Genomic DNA, 13,929 nt, shown 5'->3' with positions numbered 1-13,929 from the left:
CCGTGGAAAACCCTGGAGAATCCTGGAGAACGCTGGAGAACCCTGGAGAACCCTGGAAAACCCTGGAGAACCCTGGAAAACCCTGGAGAATCCTGGAGAACCCTGGAAAACCCAGGAAAACCCTGGAGAACTCTGGAGAACCCTGGAAAACCCTGAAGAACCCTGGAAAACCCTGGAGAATCCTGGAGAACCCTGAAAAACCCTGGAGAACCCTGGAAAACCCCGGAGAACCCTGGAGAATCCTGGAAAATCCTGGAGAACCCGGGAGAATCCTGGAGAACCCTGGAGAACCCGGGAGATTCCTGGAGAACCCTGGAGAACCCTGGAAAACCCTGGAAAACACTGGAGAATCCTGGAGAACCCAGGAGAATCCTGGAGAACCCTGGAGAACCCTGGAGAACCCTGGAAAACACTGGAGAATCCTGGAGAACCCTGAAGAACCCTGGAGAATCCTGGAGAACCCTGGAGAACCCTGGAAAACCCTGGAGAATCCTGGAGAACCCTGAAAAACCCTGGAGAACCCTGGAAAACCCCGGAGAACCCTGGAGAATCCTGGAGAATCCTGGAGAACCCTGGAAAACCCTGGAGAACAATGGAGAACCCGGGAGAATCCTGGAGAACCCTGGAGAACCCTGGAAACCCCTGGAAAACACTGGAGAATCCTGGAGAACCCTGGAGAATCCTGGACAATCCTGAAGAACCCTGGAGAATCCTGGAGAACCCTGGAAAACGCTGGAGAACCCGGGAGAATCCTGGAGAACCCTGGAGAACCCTGGAAAACCCTGGAGAACCCTGGAAAACCCCGGAGAACCCTGGAGAATCCTGGAGAATCCTGGAGAACCCTGGAAAACCCTGGAGAACAATGGAGAACCCGGGAGAATCCTGGAGAACCCTGGAGAACCCTGGAAACCCCTGGAAAACACTGGAGAATCCTGGAGAACCCTGGAGAATCCTGGACAATCCTGAAGAACCCTGGAGAATCCTGGAGAACCCTGGAAAACGCTGGAGAACCCGGGAGAATCCTGGAGAACCCTGGAGAACCCTGGAAAACCCTGGAGAACCCTGGAAAACCCCGGAGAACCCTGGAGAATCCTGGAGAATCCTGGAGAACCCTGGAGAACAATGGAGAACCCGGTAGAATCCTGGAGAACCCTGGAGAACCCTGGAAACCCCTGGAAAACACTGGAGAATCCTGGAGAACCCTGGAGAATCCTGGACAATCCTGAAGAACCCTGGAGAATCCTGGAGAACCCTGGAAAACGCTGGAGAACCCGGGAGAATCCTGGAGAACCCTGAAGAACCCTGGAAAACCCTGGAGAACCCTGGAGAATCATGGAGAACCCTGAAAAACCCTGGAGAACCCTGGAGAGCCCTGGGAAACCCTGGAGAATCCTGGAGAACCCTGGAAAACCCTGGAGAACGCTGGAGAACCCGGGAGAATCCTGGAGAACCCTGGAAAACCCTGGAAAACACTGGAGAATCCTGGAGAACCCTGGAGGACCCTGAAGAACCCTGGAGAACTCTGGATAACCCTGAAGAACCCTGGAAAACCCTGGAGAACCCTGGAGAACCCTGAAAAACCCTGGAGAACCCTGGAAAACCCTGGAGAATCCTGGAGAACCCTGGAAAACCCTGGAGAACGCTGGAGAACCCGGGAGAATCCTGGAGAACCCTGGAGAAACCCTGGAGAATCCTGGAGAACCCTGGAGAATCCTGGAAAACCCTGGAGAACCCTGAAAAATCCTGGAGAACCCTGGAGAATCATGGAGAACCCTGGAAACCCTGAAGAACCCTGGAGAACTCTGGAGAACCCTGGAAAACCCTGGAGAACCCTGGAGAATCCTGGAGAATCCTGGAGAACCCGGGAGAACCCTGGAGAATCCTGGAGAACCCTGGAGAATCCTGGAGAACCCTGGAGAATCCTGGAGAACCCTGAAGAACCCTTGAGAACTTTGGATAACCCTGAATAACCCTGGAAAACCCTGGAGAACCCTGGAGAATCCTGGAGAACCCTGGAGAACCCGGGAGAATCCTGGAGAACCCTGAAAAACCCTGGAGAACCCTGGAGAATCCTGGAGAACCCTGGAGAATCCTGGAGAACCCTGAAGAACCCTTGAGAACTTTGGATAACCCTGAATAACCCTGGAAAACCCTGGAGAACCCTGGAGAATCCTGGAGAACGCTGGAGAACCCGGGAGAATCCTGGAGAACCCTGAAAAACCCTGGAAAACCCTGGAGAATCCTGGAGAACCCAGGAGAATCCTGGAGAACCCTGGAGAACCCTGGAGAACCCTGGAGAATCCTGGAGAACCCTGGAAAACCCTGGAGAACAATGGAGAACCCGGGAGAATCCTGGAGAACCCTGGAGAACCCTGGAAACCCCTGGAAAACACTGGAGAATCCTGGAGAACCCTGGAGAATCCTGGACAATCCTGAAGAACCCTGGAGAATCCTGGAGAACCCTGGAAAACGCTGGAGAACCCGGGAGAATCCTGGAGAACCCTGGAGAACCCTGGAAAACCCTGGAGAACCCTGGAAAACCCCGGAGAACCCTGGAGAATCCTGGAGAATCCTGGAGAACCCTGGAAAACCCTGGAGAACAATGGAGAACCCGGGAGAATCCTGGAGAACCCTGGAGAACCCTGGAAAACCCCGGAGAACCCTGGAGAATCCTGGAAAATCCTGGAGAACCCGGGAGAATCCTGGAGAACCCTGGAGAACCCGGGAGATTCCTGGAGAACCCTGGAGAACCCTGGAAAACCCTGGAAAACACTGGAGAATCCTGGAGAACCCAGGAGAATCCTGGAGAACCCTGGAGAACCCTGGAAAACACTGGAGAATCCTGGAGAACCCTGAAGAACCCTGGAGAATCCTGGAGAACCCTGGAGAACCCTGGAAAACCCTGGAGAATCCTGGAGAACCCTGAAAAACCCTGGAGAACCCTGGAAAACCCCGGAGAACCCTGGAGAATCCTGGAGAACCCTGGAAAACCCTGGAGAACAATGGAGAACCCGGGAGAATCCTGGAGAACCCTGGAGAACCCTGGAAACCCCTGGAAAACACTGGAGAATCCTGGAGAACCCTGGAAAACGCTGGAGAACCCGGGAGAATCCTGGAGAACCCGGGAGAATCCTGGAGAACCCTGGAGAACCCTGGAAAACCCTGGAGAACCCTGGAGAATCCTGGATAATCCTGGAGAACCCGGGAGAATCCTGGAGAACCCTGGAAAACCCTGGAGAACAATGGAGAACCCGGGAGAACCCTGGAAACCCCTGGAAAACACTGGAGAATCCTGGAGAACCCTGGAGAATCCTGGACAATCCTGAAGAACCCTGGAGAATCCTGGAGAACCCTGGAAAACGCTGGAGAACCCGGGAGAATCCTGGAGAACCCTGGAGAACCCTGGAAAACCCTGGAGAACCCTGGAAAACCCCGGAGAACCCTGGAGAATCCTGGAGAATCCTGGAGAACCCTGGAAAACCCTGGAGAACAATGGAGAACCCGGGAGAATCCTGGAGAACCCTGGAGAACCCTGGAAACCCCTGGAAAACACTGGAGAATCCTGGACAATCCTGAAGAACCCTGGAGAATCCTGGAGAACCCTGGAAAACGCTGGAGAACCCGGGAGAATCCTGGAGAACCCTGGAGAACCCTGGAAAACCCTGGAGAACCCTGGAAAACCCCGGAGAACCCTGGAGAATCCTGGAGAATCCTGGAGAACCCTGGAAAACCCTGGAGAACAATGGAGAACCCGGGAGAATCCTGGAGAACCCTGGAGAACCCTGGAAACCCCTGGAAAACACTGGAGAATCCTGGAGAACCCTGGAGAATCCTGGACAATCCTGAAGAACCCTGGAGAATCCTGGAGAACCCTGGAAAACGCTGGAGAACCCGGGAGAATCCTGGAGAACCCTGGAGAACCCTGGAAAACCCTGGAGAACCCTGGAAAACCCCGGAGAACCCTGGAGAATCCTGGAGAACCCTGGAAAACCCTGGAGAACAATGGAGAACCCGGGAGAATCCTGGAGAACCCTGGAGAACCCTGGAAACCCCTGGAAAACACTGGAGAATCCTGGAGAACCCTGGAGAATCCTGGACAATCCTGAAGAACCCTGGAGAATCCTGGAGAACCCTGGAAAACGCTGGAGAACCCGGGAGAATCCTGGAGAACCCTGAAGAACCCTGGAAAACCCTGGAGAACCCTGGAGAATCATGGAGAACCCTGAAAAACCCTGGAGAACCCTGGAGAGCCCTGGGAAACCCTGGAGAATCCTGGAGAACCCTGGAAAACCCTGGAGAACGCTGGAGAACCCGGGAGAATCCTGGAGAACCCTGGAAAACCCTGGAAAACACTGGAGAATCCTGGAGAACCCTGGAGGACCCTGAAGAACCCTGGAGAACTCTGGATAACCCTGAAGAACCCTGGAAAACCCTGGAGAACCCTGGAGAACCCTGAAAAACCCTGGAGAACCCTGGAAAACCCTGGAGAATCCTGGAGAACCCTGGAAAACCCTGGAGAACGCTGGAGAACCCGGGAGAATCCTGGAGAACCCTGGAGAAACCCTGGAAAACACTGGAGAATCCTGGAGAACCCTGGAGAATCCTGGAAAACCCTGGAGAACCCTGAAAAATCCTGGAGAACCCTGGAGAATCATGGAGAACCCTGGAAACCCTGAAGAACCCTGGAGAACTCTGGAGAACCCTGGAAAACCCTGGAGAACCCTGGAGAATCCTGGAGAATCCTGGAGAACCCGGGAGAACCCTGGAGAATCCTGGAGAACCCTGGAGAATCCTGGAGAACCCTGGAGAATCCTGGAGAACCCTGAAGAACCCTTGAGAACTTTGGATAACCCTGAATAACCCTGGAAAACCCTGGAGAACCCTGGAGAATCCTGGAGAACCCTGAAAAACCCTGGAGAACCCTGGAACACCCTGGAGAACCCTGGAGAATCCTGGAGAACCCTGGAGAATCCTGGAGAACCCTGGAAAACCCTGGAGAACGCTGGAGAACCCGGGAGAATCCTGGAGAACCCTGAAAAACCCTGGAAAACCCTGGAGAATCCTGGAAAACCCTGGAAAACACTGGAGAATCCTGGAGAACCCTGGAGAATCCTGGAGAACCCTGGAGAATCCTGGAGAACCCCGGAAAACCCTGGAGAATCCTGGAGAACCCTGGAGAATCCTGGAGAACCCTGGAGAATCCTGGAGAACCCTGAAAAACCCTGGAGAACCCTGGAAAACCCTGGAAAACACTGGAGAATCCTGGAGAATCCTGGAGAACCCTGAAGAACCCTGGAAAACCCTGGAGAACCCTGAAAAACCCTGGAGAACCCTGGAAAACCCTGGAAAACCCTGGAGAATCCTGGAGAACCCTGGAAAACCCTGGAGAACCCTGGAACACCCTGGAGAACCCTGGAGAATCCTGGAGAACCCTGGAAAACCCTGGAGAATCCTGGAGAACCCTGGAAAATCCTGGAGAACCCTGAAAAACACTGGAGAATCCTGGAGAACCCTGGAGAACCCTGGAAAACCCTGGAGAATCCTGGAGAACCCTGGAAAACCCTGGAGAACCCTGGAAAACCCTGGAGAATCCTGGAGAACCCTGGAAAATCCTGGAGAACCCTGAAAAACACTGGAGAATCCTGGAAAACCCTGGAGAACCCTGGAGAATCCTGGAGAACCCTGGAGAACCCTGGAAAACCCTGGAGAACGCTGGAAAACCCTGGAGAATCCTGGAGAACCCTGGAGAACCCGGGAGAACCCTGGAGAACCCTGGAAAACCCCGGAGAACGCTGGAGAACCCGGGAGAATCCTGGAGAACCCTGGAAAACCCTGGAGAACCCTGGAAAACCCTGGAGAACTCTGGAGAACCCTGGAAAACCCTAAAGAACCGTGGAAAACCCTGGAGAATCCTGGAGAACGCTGGAGAACCCTGGAGAACCCTGGAAAACCCTGGAGAATCCTGGAGAACCCTGGAGAACCCTGGAAAACCCTGGAGAATCCTGGAGAACCCTGGAAAACCCTGGAAAACCCTGGAGAACTCTGGAGAACCCTGGAAAACCCTGAAGAACCCTGGAAAACCCTGGAGAATCCTGGAGAACCCTGAAAAACCCTGGAGAACCCTGGAAAACCCCGGAGAACCCTGGAGAATCCTGGAAAATCCTGGAGAACCCGGGAGAATCCTGGAGAACCCTGGAGAACCCGGGAGATTCCTGGAGAACCCTGGAGAACCCTGGAAAACCCTGGAAAACACTGGAGAATCCTGGAGAACCCAGGAGAATCCTGGAGAACCCTGGAGAACCCTGGAAAACACTGGAAAACACTGGAGAATCCTGGAGAACCCTGAAAAACCCTGGAGAACCCTGGAAAACCCCGGAGAACCCTGGAGAATCCTGGAAAATCCTGGAGAACCCGGGAGAATCCTGGAGAACCCTGGAGAACCCGGGAGATTCCTGGAGAACCCTGGAGAACCCTGGAAAACCCTGGAAAACACTGGAGAACCCTGGAGAATCCTGGAGAACCCTGGAGAACCCAGGAGAATCCTGGAGAACCCTGGAGAACCCTGGAAAACACTGGAGAATCCTGGAGAACCCTGGAGAACCCTGGAGAATCCTGGAGAACCCTGGAGAACCCTGGAAAACCCTGGAGAATCCTGGAGAACCCTGAAAAACCCTGGAGAACCCTGGAAAACCCCGGAGAACCCTGGAGAATCCTGGAGAATCCTGGAGAACCCTGGAGAACCCTGGAGAACAATGGAGAACCCGGGAGAATCCTGGAGAACCCTGGAGAACCCTGGAAACCCCTGGAAAACACTGGAGAATCCTGGAGAACCCTGGAGAATCCTGGACAATCCTGAAGAACCCTGGAGAATCCTGGAGAACCCTGGAAAACGCTGGAGAACCCGGGAGAATCCTGGAGAACCCTGGAGAACCCTGGAAAACCCTGGAGAACCCTGGAAAACCCCGGAGAACCCTGGAGAATCCTGGAGAATCCTGGAGAACCCTGGAAAACCCTGGAGAACAATGGAGAACCCGGGAGAATCCTGGAGAACCCTGGAGAACCCTGGAGAACCCTGGAAACCCCTGGAAAACACTGGAGAATCCTGGAGAACCCTGGAGAATCCTGGACAATCCTGAAGAACCCTGGAGAATCCTGGAGAACCCTGGAAAACCCTGGAGAACCCTGGAAACCCCTGGAAAACACTGGAGAATCCTGGAGAACCCTGGAGAATCCTGGACAATCCTGAAGAACCCTGGAGAATCCTGGAGAACCCTGGAAAACGCTGGAGAACCCGGGAGAATCCTGGAGAACCCTGGAGAACCCTGGAAAACACTGGAGAACACTGGAGAACACTGGAGAACTAGCTTAAATTAGCACACGTTGCTGAAAACATGGAGCAGTTCAAACCGCCATCGCCGCTGCTGCTCACCGGCAATCTGTCAGAAACTTCGGGCAGGTGGGAACAAAGATTCCAGTTGTACATGACTGCAACAGGTGCGTTGGAAAAAGATGAAAAGGTTAAAATAGCCATTCTTCTTCACACCATCGGCGAGGAAGCTTTAGAAGTGTACAACACCCCAGCCGGAGACGCACTTACGATGGAGGACATTCTGAAAGCATTCAAAGACTACTGGAGCCCACAAAGATTGTTGTATTTGAGCGGTTCTGGTCAGTTCTGGTCACACCCAATGATGTCAGGAATATCAGTGGACAGATATGTCACAGAGCTCCGTCAAAAAAGCAAAAATTGTGAGTTTGGAGCTGATGAGGAAGGCATGATCAGGGATAAGTTGGTGTTCAGCATAAATGACACAAGACTGAAAGAGAGACTGCTTCGGGAGAATGACCTCACTCTTCGTAAAGCATTAGAAATTTGCAGATCAGCAGAGGTGGCCAAAGCACAGATCCAGGTCATGCAGTCAACACCTGTCACCCACGACACAGCAGTGGATACGCTGAAGAAAGCTCAAGGACACAATAAATCAGCACATGGCAAACACAGAACGAGCAGCAACAAGCAAGTGGTTTGCACCAAATGTGGTAATAAGCACGAGCCTCGACAGTGTCCAGCTTATGGAGCAACGTGTCACAAGTGTGGAAAAATTAATCACTTTGCCAAGGTATGCAGAACAAATGCAGAGAAAAAAGGTTACTTCAAGAAAAACGTGAACAACATTGAGACTGAAGTTGACTCATTGTACATAGGCATGGTGCGGAGTGATGATAGTGACATAGATGGTAGTGGGAATGAAACTGTGAACATTGAAGGCATGCAAGTTACTTTCAAACTTGACACAGGTGCAGATGCAAATGTTCTGCCCAAGTCAGTTTATGCAAAGCTACCTGGTGCTCCTCAATTACAGCCCACAAAGACTGTCCTCATAGCTTTTGGTGGAACCCGCATACACCCAGATGGTGTAGTTTCTCTTGAATGGGAAACAAGGAAGTGTAAAGCTGTGTGTGACTTTCTGGTGTCCAGCCATGCAGATAAGTCGATCCTAGGTGGAAAAGCTTGTGAACAGCTGCACCTGGTGAAACGAATTGGGACAATCGCAGCAGCAAAGTCTCCACAGCCAACCAAACCACCAGCAACCAAGGAAGAGCTCATTGAGAAGTACGCAGAGGTCTTCACAGGCTTGGGGGAGTTTCCTGGAGTTCACCACATACACATAGACCCAAACGTCACACCTGTGATTCATGCATGCAGAAATGTTCCGCTGTCCATAATGGAGCCACTGAAAAAGACACTGAAAGACTTACAAGACAGAAACGCAATAAAGCCAGTCAAGGAGCCCACAGATTGGGTCAACAGTCTGGTTGCAACACAGAAAAAGAATGGAACACTAAGGGTGTGTTTGGACCCTTGTGACCTGAACCAAGCAGTAAAACGCCAGCACTATTCTATCCCCACACATGAGGATGTTCGTAGTAAACTGCAGGAAAATCAATCTTCACCATTCTGGATGAAAAAGATGGTTACTGGCAGATCAAACTGGACGAGCCATCTTCTAAGCTCTGCACATTTAACACACCTTAGGGCCGGTTTCGTTTCCTCCGGCTCCCATTTGGCATTAAGTCTGCCAGCGAAGTTTTTCAACCAAAGAACTGTGAGACTTTTGGTGACATCCCTGGTGTGTTTATCATTGCAGATGAAATGATCATAGCAGCAACTTCAGAGCGCGAGCATGATGAAATCCTGCAAAAGGTAATGGAGAGAGCGAAAACAGCAAATGTGAAGTTTAACAAGGACAAAATTCAATTCAAAGTAGACACAGTGAAATACATGGGTCACATCATGACTGCAGCAGGCCAGAAAGCAGACGACACAAAGATTAAAGCCATTATTGACATGCCAACTCCAGAGGATAAACAAAGTCTCCAGCGTCTTCTGGGAATGGTAAAATTCTTGGCACAGTACATCCCAAATGAAGGGTCGGTTACTGCACCTTTGAGGCAGTTACTAAAGAAGGACACTGTGTGGCAGTGGCAACCACACCACACAGCTGCGTTAAGCACACTGAAGACGGCGCTCACTCAAGCTCCAGTTCTGAGATTCTATGACCAAACTAAATCTTTGACTACAAGCAGAATCTTCAAAAGATGGACTGGGTGCGTGCCTGCTACAGGATGGACAACCTGCATGTTATGCGTCACGAGCACTCACGGACACAGAAAAGAGATACGCCCAAATTGAAAAAGAGCTGCTTGCCATTGTGTTTGCTACCAAAAGATTCCACCAGTATGTCTGTGGAAGACCAGTGACTGTGCAGTCTGATCACAAGCCTCTTGAAGCGATCATGCGCAAACCGCTGTCCAAAGCACCAGCCAGATTGCAAGGAATGCTGTTACAGCTGCAAAGGTATGAACTCACTGTCACATACACGCCCGGCAAACACATGTTCATAGCCGATGCCCTCTCTCGTGCTACAGCAACCAGTGGCAATGACGCCACAAGTGAAAATGGCTGCGATGAGAGAGTTGTGTATGCATTAGAGGCTACAGAGGCACTGAGTGAAGACACACTCAATAGACTGAGAACAGCAGTTGCAACAGACAGTGAGCTACAATCTGAGTGTGAAAAACACATTCATGGGTGGCCAGTAAAAGTTTAGACAGAGCACTATAATGCTATTGGCCCATGCGACACAACATCAGCATTCACAAAGGCATAGTCATGGTAGGAGACAAGATCGTGATACCACAGAACTTCCGACAAACTATCCTGGAAAAACTGCACATGGCTCACCAAGGTATACAGCGCACGAAAGCTAAAGCAAGAAAAGTGCTATACTGGCCTGGTATGTCCAGTGATATAGAGACTATGATTCAAAAATGTGAACAGTGCCAGCAAATGCAACCAAAGAACCAGGCGGAGCCACTTGTTCCACACATGATTCCGGAGCTGCCGTGGATGAAAATTGGGGCAGATATTTTCGAGCTGGAGGGTCAGCCGTATCTGTTGTTAATTGATTACCTGACCAAATACCCAGAGGTTCTCAACTTGCCAGACAAAACAGCTTACTCTGTCATTCAAAAGATGAAATCAGTGTTTGCAAGACACGGGATTCCCAAAGAAATAGTGAGTGACCATGTTCCATTTGCCAGCTATGAGATGAAATCATTCGCAGATGCTTGGGAGATTAAGCTCACTCATTCCAGCCCTGGTTTTCCCTCTTCAAACGGAATGGCGGAGCGAACCATTAAGACTGTTAAACATGCACTAAAGAAAGCAATCCAGACCAGCACTGATCCACATCTAGTGATGTTATCACTGAGAAACACTCCAGTTACTGGATTGAACTCGTCACCCGCACAAATGTTGATGGGAAGAGTCCTGCGCAGCACCCTGCCATGTTCTAGTAATGTGTTGAGACAGTCAACTCCACAAAACATCCCAGAAAAACTACGGGACATGCAATCAAAGCAAAAGTTACACTTTGACAAGCGTGCAAGGCCACTACCAGTTCTATCTCCTGGTGACACTGTGCATATGCAAATCTGCCGCGGTTGGGAGCCAGCAGTCATCGTTCATCAAAGAGAGGAACCACGCTCCTACACCGTGCGAACACCATCAGGTAATTCTCTCAGGAGGAACAGAAGGCATCTGAGGAAAACACACTCAAGTCTGTTTAAGGACACAACTCTGAATTTGGACTCGGATGGACTATTATCTCAAAACCCAGAGTCAGTTGATCCACCAGCATGTGATTCCCCACAGAAATCATCTTCTGAAAGTATGGAAAACACAGCACCGTACTTCACACGCAGTGGTCGAGCAGTCATACGTCCTGCCAGATACAGAGACTAGTTCATGTGACAATTCTGTGTTCATACTGCTGCTTTGATTTGTTTAATGGTTTCGTAAAAGAAAAGAGTATGTTCCTTTTGAAAAATTTTAAGAACTAAGTTAAATGTTTGTATGTCGATGTTTCAGACTACTGCCCTAAGATGCACATTGTTAAATGTAAGGTTGTTTACAATCTGAATTTGCCTAGCCATTATGTTAGGAGCATAAGACTGTCTGATGTTCAAATTATTTAGAGGGTGCTGTTGTGTTTAAACAACTGTTGAAGATGTTATGATTAACATGTCTTGGGGAAAGAGGGATGTGGTATATTGTGATAGACAGCAGTAATAACCACCAACCAACCAATAGAGGTTGCTGTCAGCCTGTATATGCCACGGGGAGTTTCAGAGTAAAGTACAAGTGAATGCTCTTGCACCCAGTGGCGGTTTTTAATACGGGCGATGTGGGCGGTCGCCCAGGGCGGCACTTCATGGGGGGCGGCATTTGCCGTGCCCGATGTGTTACACACACAATGTACTACATTATTCAAAGAGGAAGCTTGGAGCTTTTAATTTGAAATTGCTTCAACTGCCGACACTTTACGCTTTTATTTTGACACATCAGACTCTTAAGAATGTCTTCATCCTATTTCCTCTTCACACTTATGGTGCAAAAATAAAAAAAAGACGAAATAACTCAGTGAAACAATGTAAAACAGGCACATGAAAAGGAATTAGGCAGAACAAACACCCGTGCTCAACCCAATTTCGACAAAAGCAGGCAATGGGGATTATTTCCCACAATTCCTTGCTCCGACACAGCAGACCCGACGCGCACGTGACCACCGCCCTCTGCTGCAAGACGCTTGCGGCCACACCTCTTTGCGGTAGTCTTTGGAACATTAGTCAAAAAACTCGAGAGGGGAGCGCAACTCACCGGTGGCTGGCTGAATCACACTAACAGGTGATTGGGAGTCTTTTTCTATCTGACAATCAACTCTGGGCCGCAGCTGCGCCTGTCGTCATAGAGACGGAGCCGCGTGTGTCAGAGGGAAGGGGAGGGGTGGTGGGCGCAGACCATTTTTTATGGATTGAGTTTCTTTGGAGGATTTCTGCTGTTGGTGTTGCACAAATTTAGGGAAATGCCAAATATTTTTGGAGTAATCCCACTGATGAGTTCTATGATTTAGTCTTTAATGTTTTATAAGACCTAAACATATTAATCACAATAAGTTTTATTTTTTAGATCTAATCCCTCTGTTATGTTTCACAAAGACACACACAGGACGTCATACATTAAGAAATTATTGCTAAAAATGAAGCAGGAGTCCAGCTCTAAAAAAAAATGCTCTAAAAAATGATAAAAGAGGGGAAAAAAACGGAATTATTTGATTTGCAATTTCTTATTAATATTTCCAGGCTTTCTTTGTTTTGTTCTGCAGCATGTTCATATTTGTATAATTTTGACAGAATATATTTAAATGGAGAGCAAAATATTACAAGTTATTTAAGGTTTAACTTGAGTTATTCTGGATTAATGTTCCTATTTTCATTCATATTTATGTTCAAAAAGTTCATTTTAAAAGGTTTAAAAGTTTAGCTTTAGTGTGCTCAGTAAATATTTATCTTCTTCAGCCCAAAACCTTAAGCGTGTTTTTAACTTAGGCCCCTGTGTGACTGAGTTTGACCCCCGCTGTTATACGAGTCTAGAAAATTCATGCATTTTTTGTGTAAAATGGCGAAATAGAAGATAGGGAACACAGCAGGATGTTGTCAAATTTTGTATGTGTGCGGGGGGGGGGGGGGGGGGGGGGGGGGGCTGGTGGGGTTACTCGCCCAGGGAGTAAGTTTGTGTAGAACCGCCACTGCTTGCACCGACAGCTGTGTCCCTGTCGTCTTTCCTAATTAAGAGACCCGGGGCCTGTTTCAGAAAGGAAGTTCAACCAACTCTGAGGTTGAACTTGAACTCTGAGTTGGTCAATCCAGAGATTAACAACTCTGAGTTTTCTGTTTCAGAGAAGCTGATCCGAGTTAGGTCAATCAACTCTGAGTGGACTGATTCGGAGTTAAGCGTGCGCACCGCGACTAGAAGAAGCCATTATCAATGGAGCGCAGATATTACGAGTCACCATGGCAACCGTGAAAAAAGAGGTCTGCATATTTTTCTCCAGCTGAACTTGACATGCTGCTGCAGAGTTACAGTGAATATGAGCACATATTCCAGAAGAAAAGCAACACCGCTGCATCTGCAAAACAGAGACAGTTTGAGTGGAAAACATAGCTGCTCAAGTTAATGCCTAAGTTTGCATTTAAATCATTGTTATAAAATATTGGCTGTAATAAGTTTTTAAATAGCGTAAGGTGTGAAATAAAAACGGCGATATTTAGGTGTACTTTTGAAGTGTTATTCCTGGTGTAAATGCATGAAATGCTGCATAGTGTTCAGAACCAATCTGGGGGGAAAAATGCATTTAACGTCGGTAATGTTTAGAGGACTTTTTTGTTAACCTTCCCCTCTTGCAAACGTTGGTCAGTTTAATATTAATCCATGCAATTGTGTTTTTAAAAGTGAACTTTTGTCTACTGTTGAACCTTTCGCTGCGCGAAGACTTCTCTTTTCTTTTCTCTCGTCTTTCCGACCGT

Source organism: Oryzias latipes, chromosome 13 (genome assembly GCF_053564925.1).
Source record: "Oryzias latipes strain Hd-rR chromosome 13, Olatipes_Hd-rR_3.1".
NCBI lineage: Eukaryota > Metazoa > Chordata > Actinopteri > Beloniformes > Adrianichthyidae > Oryzias > Oryzias latipes.
Note: the sequence above shows the minus strand (reverse complement) of the source record.